Source organism: Pteropus vampyrus, unplaced genomic scaffold (genome assembly GCF_000151845.1).
Source record: "Pteropus vampyrus isolate Shadow unplaced genomic scaffold, Pvam_2.0 Scaffold197, whole genome shotgun sequence".
Lineage (NCBI taxonomy): Eukaryota > Metazoa > Chordata > Mammalia > Chiroptera > Pteropodidae > Pteropus > Pteropus vampyrus.
This window is the reverse complement of record NW_011888978.1, coordinates 2620675-2628384: the sequence shown is the minus strand read 5'-3', so window position 1 is coordinate 2628384 and position 7710 is coordinate 2620675.

Here is a 7710-nt window from a genome sequence, read left to right as displayed (position 1 = left end):
TTTTTCATCGCTGAGTAGTATTCCATGGTATGGACATACTACAACTTATTTAACCATTCATCGGTTGGAAAACAATAAGGTCTTGGGGCTAATATGAATAAAGCTGCTAAAACATTCATGTACAAGTTTGTGTGTGAAAATAAGTTTTCATCTCTCTGTGATAAAGGCCCAAGAGTGTAATTGCTGGTTCATATAATAACTCCATTTTTAGTTCTAAAAGGAGCTGCCAAACTATTTTCTGGAGCGGCTGTATGTTTTAACCATACGTACTTTGTGTAAGGTGTGGTGAGGCAAGAGAGAAAAACTGAAAAGAGCTTTATAGTTTTGTTACTCCAAGGTCAATGGGGAAAACACAGCACTCCGCATGGAGCCACATAGGGAAGCACCAGAGTTAGTCAGGAGGCTGAGGGAAGTGAAACTGTGGGCAAGTGTCTTTACCGTAGTTTCCGCAAGAAGGAAGAGGCAAAGTAGGTATCAGTGGGCTCTGGGGAATAGAGGCTGTCTTTAGTTGTCTGGCACTAGGCCTTGGGGTGATTAAGGGCAGGTATATAACTGCAGGAGTGTGAGAGCCCACTAAGAAATATGGCTGGGGAGTATGGCCTTACCAGACTGCTCAAGAAGGGAGACTGACCAGCCTCTCACCAGGGCCTCAAAACTGGGTCAAGATAGCATTACAAAAAATTATACCGTAGTATTTTACATTCTCACCATCAATGTATGAGTGATCCAGTTTTTCCACATCCTCACCAGCATTTATGTTACCCCTAGTTTTCATTTTGGTCGTTCTGATAGGTATGTAGTAATGTCTCATTATGATTTTAATTGGCATTTTTCTAATGGCTAACGATGTTGAACATCTTTTCATGGGCTTATTTGCCATCTGTATATCTTCTTTGATGAATTGCCTCTACATGTCTTTTCCTCAGTTTTCTAATTGGATTGGTTTTCTTTTTAATGTTGGGTTTTGAGAGATTTTTATGTATTCCAGGTATAAGCCCTTTGTTAGACATGTCATTTGCAAGTATTTTCTGTCAGTCTGTAATTTGTGTTTATAAAAATAAAAATAGACTCTTAACAGGATCTATTGTTGAGTGAAAGTTTTAAAGTTTGATAAGTTCCAGTTAATTGATTTTTCCTTTTATGACTTGTGCTTTTGGTTCTTTTAAGAATTCATCGCCTAACCTTAAGTCCTGAAGATTCTCTCCTATTTTTTTTCTAGAAGTTTTACAGTTTTATGTTTAACTTCATGGCCCATTTTCAGTTAAAATTTGTATTAAATGGGAGAATCGGTTCAGTTTTTTGGCTTTTGTTTTCACTATGGATACCTAATTGCTCCAGTACCATTTAATGAAAAGGCTACCCCTCCCTCATTGAGTTGCTTTGTTTCTTCATCAAAAATTAATTAAGCCTATTTGTGTAGATGTATTTCTTCATTCTCTGTATGTTCCTATTGCTCTATGTGACTCTTCCTCTGCCAATATTAGCCCCAAGACCTTATTGTTTTCCAACCGATGAATGGTTAAATAAGTTGTAGTATGTCCATACCATGGAATACTACTCAGTGATGAAAAAGGATGGAACTATTGATACATGCAACAGCTCAGACGAACCCAAAGAAATTATGCTGACCTAATCTCAAAAAGATACACTCTTTTGATTCTTGTAACTAATAGTAACACCCTAACATCTGGAACAGTGATTACTCCTATTTTCTTTTTCTTCTTCAAAATTGTTTTGGCTATTGTAGGGCCTTTCCTTTTCCATCTAGATTTTGAATAAGCTTTTCTATATCTATAAAATAAACCAGGCTGAGATCTTTATAGGAATTGTGGTAAACCTGTAGATCCATTTGAAGACAATTAACATCTTTGTTGAGTCTTTCAAATCTTGAACATGGTATGTTATTTAGGTCTTCACCAATTTCTTTCATCAGCATTTTATAAATTTCATTACATAAATCTTTCATTAGATTTAAAACTAAGTATTTCATTTCTTTGGAGCAATTTTAAATGGTAGTTTTGATTTTGATTTCTACTTGTTCAGTGTTAGCATATAGAAATACAATTGATGTTTGTGTGTAATTTCATATCCTGCCACCTTCTTGAATTCACTTAATAGTTCTAGACGATTTTTGTACATTCCTTGGAATTTTCTATGTAGACAATCATGTTATCTACAAGTAGAGGTATTTTTATTTCTTCTTTTCTATTCGACATGGTTATTTCTTTTTATTTTTTTTTGCTTTTGCTTGCCTTTTCAGTGGTAAGAACTTTCAGTCGTATGTTGAATGGTAGTGGCGACAGCAGACATCTTTGCCTTGTTCTCAGTCTTATAGGGAAAGCATAGGTCTTCATCATTAAGTATGATGTTAGTTGTAGTCTTTGCAGGTATTCTTTATAAGTTTCAGGAAGTCCCTCTTTATTCCAGGTGTACTGAGAATTTTTATCATGAATGGTTTGGCTGTTGAATTCAATCAAATGTTTTCTCTGCATAAACTGATATAATCGTATGATCTTCCTTGATTTTCAAATATTAAACCGACTTTATATATGGAATAAATCTCAGTTGGTCATGGTTTACTATTCTTTTTATACATTCTTGGATTTGATTTGCTAGCATTTTCTTGGGGATTTTTGTATCTACGTTTGTGAGGGATATTGGTCTGTAGTTTTCTTTGCTGTGCTATCTTTCTCTGGTTTTGATACCAAGGTAACACTGGCTCATGAAATGAGTTGGGAAGTGTCCCTCCTCTCCTGTTTTCTGAAATAGGTTGTGTAAAATTGGTGTTAATTCTTTGAATATTTGGTAAAACACTCCAGCGAAACTATCTGGGCTTGGCGATACTATTTTTTCCATCCTTTTACTTTGTACCTACCTACGTCATTATGGTTGAAGTCAATTTCTTACCGACAATATATAGTTGGGTTATTATTTTTTAATCCACTCTTCCAAATTTGTCTTTTAGTTGCTGTGTTTAGACTATTTCCATTTAAAGCAAATATTGATATATTGAGGCTAAATCTGCCAATTTATAATATGTTTTCTGCTTGTTTCCTCTCTTTTTCATTTTTTTTTCCTTGCCTTTTGGTCAGTTATGTGAACATTTTTTCAAGTTTCATTTTCATTAATTAGTACAGTTTTTTAGTGTATCACTTTGTACAATTTTCTTAGTGCTTTGCTCTAGGTATTATCATATATATAAGTAACTTAATCATAGCCTCCTGGTGTGGACGTTTCATTATTTTAAGTATAGAAAACTTACCTACATTTAGGTTCTTTTACCCTCCCCCTTTTAAAATATAATTTTCTTAAGTATTTGCTTTACATACATCGAGCACCACATCAGGTGGTGCTATAACTTTTGCTTCAACCTTAAAGTATGATTAAGGAAACTCCTGTGATGAAGGATAACATATTGCATTTACTTCTGTTTACCCATCCCATTGTTCTTCCTCCATTTCTGAGGCCCCAGTCTCCTTCCGTTATTATTTTCTTTCTTCCTGGAGGGCTTCCTTTAGTCATTCTTTAAGGGTAGGTCTGCTAGCAGCAACTTCTCCTAGGTGTTTCTCATCTGAGAATGTATTTCTCCTTCATTTCTGAAGGACAATTTTACAAGATTTAGGCTTCAGAGTTGACGATTTTTCTTTTAGCACTTGAAAAATGTTATGCCACTTCCTTCTGCACCTGTAGTTTCAAATGACAAGTCCACTGTCATTTGACTTGCTGTTCCTCTGTAGGAAGCGTATTGTTGCTCTTTAGCTGTTTTAAAGATTTTTTTCTTAGTTTTTAGTTTTCAAAAGTTTAATTATAATGTGTCTTGGCGTGGATTTCTTTGGATTTCTCTGATTCTCGAAAATGCAGATTTATGTTTTTCATCAAGTTCATGAAATTTTCAGCCATTATTTCTTTTAATACCTTCTCAGGCCCACACTCTTTTGCCTCTCTTTCTGGGGCTCTAGTGATACAAATTTTCTATTATAGACCCTCAGGTGTCTGAGTCTCTGTTCACTCTCTCTTTTTTTTTTCTTTTGGTCTATTTTTTCTCTAATGTTCAGATAAAGTCTATCAATCTTTATCAAGTTCACCCATTCTATCTCCTGTCATTTCCACTCTATTATTGAGTCTATCTAGTGAGTTGTTAAATTTTGGATATTCTTCAGTTCTATAATTTTCATTTGATTCTTTTTTATCACTTCTTTTTTCTTTGCTGAGATTTTCTATTTTTCATTTGTTTCAAGAGAATCTGTAATTGATTGTCAAAACATTTTTATGCAGCTGCTTTAAAATCCCTGTCAGATAATTCCAACAATTCCAACATCTGATTCATCTCAGTTGGTTGTCTTATCTCACTTAGATTGTGCTCTTCCTGGTTCTTAGCACTACAAGTGATTTACTGTTGCACCCTTCCGTTTTGGTTGTTATGTGAGGGGACTCTTAATCCCACTTAACTCATCTATGTCGGCAGGCAGTCACCCAGTTTAACATGTAGGTTCCGTCTGTTTTTCTGGAGTTTAGTTTTCTGAGTCCTTGCAGAGCTGTCTGGTCAGCTTTGTTTTTCTGGTGCTGTGAGACTCCCGCTAGGGGCTGCAAGTGAGTGCTTAGCTCACTTAAAAAATTTTTATTTTCCCAACTTCCATAAACCTTTTTTCCCTGAGTTTTCTTTTGGCTATATTCAATGGCTTTTAACACATATATATATGTATAATCATTGATATTACTTTATAAATTAATATTTCACTTTATGTTTCTTCTTTAACAAATACTTGTGAAATTTCAAAACTTCTGGATGGCTCTGGAATTCTGGAGTGTACATGTGGGGCAAGAAGAACCTCTCGTTTTGTAATGTGGACCCTGAGAAAGAAGATACCTACCGAGAAGCGTTCCTGGTGGCTAACTAGGCTCAAATTTAAAACAACAACAACAACGACAACAACAAAACAGAGCCTAGCAGCCATTTCTGCACAGAGGCCTCTCACACTGCACTTCAGGGAGAAGCCTGCACTGAGTTCCTGCCATCTGAGCCAGCCCTTGTAAAGGAGTTCCTGGAATTGTATTTCAACCAATATGACTGAGGCTTTCCCTGTCCATTAGGCTCCTATTGCACAACTATCTCCCCATAAGCATCTTCACTGGTCAATCAGAGTGGCTCCATTCTGACCAATCAGGACAGTACCTCTTGGACCAATCAAACTGCGAGGATTTGGAGTCCTCATTAGTATGAGGAGGACAAATCAGGGACCAAGAGTAGGGAACTTCTGTCTATATAAGTCAGCTCCCTGTGGTTTGGAGAGCACACTTTCCCTTTCCACCAAAGACTAAAGACTGAGTTTCCCGGATGAAGCTGAAATGCTGGGGTGAAACACCAGATGAGAGTGGAAAAGAGCAGGCAGAGCTGACTGGAGTGACACAAAGCAGAGGTATCCAGCTGGAGAGTGGCCTCACCCCAGGGCCACCTCACCCCAGGGCCGCCGCACAGCCATGCTGTATCACAATTGAATAGTTTCCTTCTTCATCACACTCCAGATTGGAGATTCCTGTTGAATTGGTGCCAATGATCATTGGTTGACAGTTGTTAATTTTTCAATTATTGCTTCATGGTAAGAAAATACTCTGTACAATTTCTACATTTTAGAATTTATTGAGATATTCTTTATGGCTGAATAAAACCATGTTGATGAATGTTCTATGAGTATTTGAAGGCAGTGACAGTGAGAGAGTATCGTGGTTGTATATAGAAGATAAGAAAAAGAATTTTCTTCATTCCCTGTACAGGCCACCAAAAAAAAAAAAAAAAAGAATTTTCATTGCAGCTCTAGAAAAATAACTAATATTTATGGAGTACTTATTTTGTGCCATGCACTATTCTTGGGTTTCTCAACTTTGGCACTACTGGCATTTTAGATTGGGTAATTCCTTGCACGTGGGGCTGTCCTGAGCATAGTAGGATGTGTAAGCAGCATCCCTGGCCTCTAACCATCAGATGCAGTAACAACTGCTGCCTCCTTTCCCAAGTTGTGACAACACAAAATGTCTGCAGACATTTCTAAATGTCCTCTGGGTACAAAAGTGCCTTGATTGATACCCATTGCTGTTGTACATTTATGAGTTCATTTAGTTCACATCACAAATCTTTGTGGTAGGATCTACTGTTATCCCATTTTACAGGTAAGTATTTGTAAACTGAATAAGTATCTGGTAACAGAAGCCCGGAGAAGTTCAAAGTAACTTCCCAAAGTCACAGGACATTATTTGTGATTGCAAAAACAAAACGAAGCAAAACTGAATCAACCTCAATTTAATTCAGTAAATTGGAACATGCATACAAAGGAATTTTGAAAAAATTAACTATTTGATTTATTTACAATGAATAAATATCAGTAGCAACACTGAGAGAAAAGAGCAAGTTGCAGACATCTTTTAGGTGAGAATAAAATATGCAATGTTGTCTGTAACTGCTCTGAGGATTGTAATTAGATATTTCCTTTGCGATTCCTTTCCCATTCCTAGAATTGTCCCTGTGTCTGCGGGAGTGCTTGTTTAGGTCCCTTAGGAAGCTGGCTTTCCTCAAGTGTCCGGGGCCTCTTGATCTTCTGTTCACATGTGTGGGGAAGAAACAACTGGGATACTGGAGACAGAGCTCGCTGACTGGCAACCATCACCACAGGCCTGACTTTGTTCCTGGATGGACTCGGCCTTGGCCAGCCCAGCACTGTCGGGCCCCACCGGGCAGCTAGAAAGGGCACTTAAATATCCGCTGGGCTCAGTGGCCTTGAGGCCCCCAGGAGGTGCTGCCCCAGCCTTATTCACTCCATCCCCATTCCTTTGGAGAAACCTTTACCGTTGACACCCCTCTTTTTACTGAGGTGTAATCAACATGTAATATGTTAGTTTCAGGTGTACGACATAATGATTCAACATTTGTATATATGTGAAATGAAATGATCACCACAATATGTCTAGTTAACATCTGTCAACATACATGGTCAAATTTCTTTTTTCTTTTGATGAAAACTTTTAAGATCTATTCTCTTAGTAACTTTCAAATAAACACTATAATACTATTAGCTATAGTCATCAAATTGTATATTAAATCCTCAGGATTTATTTTATAGCTAGAATTTTGTACCTTTTGACCACCATCATCCATTTCGCCCACCCCCACCCCTCCTCTGGCAATCACCAATCTGTTCTCTGTATCTATTGGTTCAGGTTTTTTGGTTTGTTTTATTTTTAAGATACCACATAGAAGTGAGATCATACAGTATTTGCCTTTCTCTGTCTGAGTTATTTCACTTAGCATAATGCCTTCAAGGTCCATCCATGTTGTAAATGGCAGGGTTTCCTTTTTTTGTGGCCAAACTGTGTTATCCATTTGTCTCTTTATGGACAGCCACTTTACTTTGTATCAGGGGCTTAGAGGGCTTTTATTCCTTTACTCTCATTCTAACGGGGTCTTGGGAAAACACCCAGCGAATGCACATTACAAGGACAGTTGCCACTCAAGTGTCTGCTTTCCAGCTTCCAAAATTGTATTGCTGTCATTCCTCTTCTGTTCTTCCTATGCTTGTAGTTTTGTCTTTAAATATATATATGATATATATGTCAGTTGGAATATATATGTGTATATATAGGTGGGCTGTGTCTGGGAGGAGCAGGCCATGATAGTATATATATCTATATATACACATATACACACACTAGTTGTTAAAA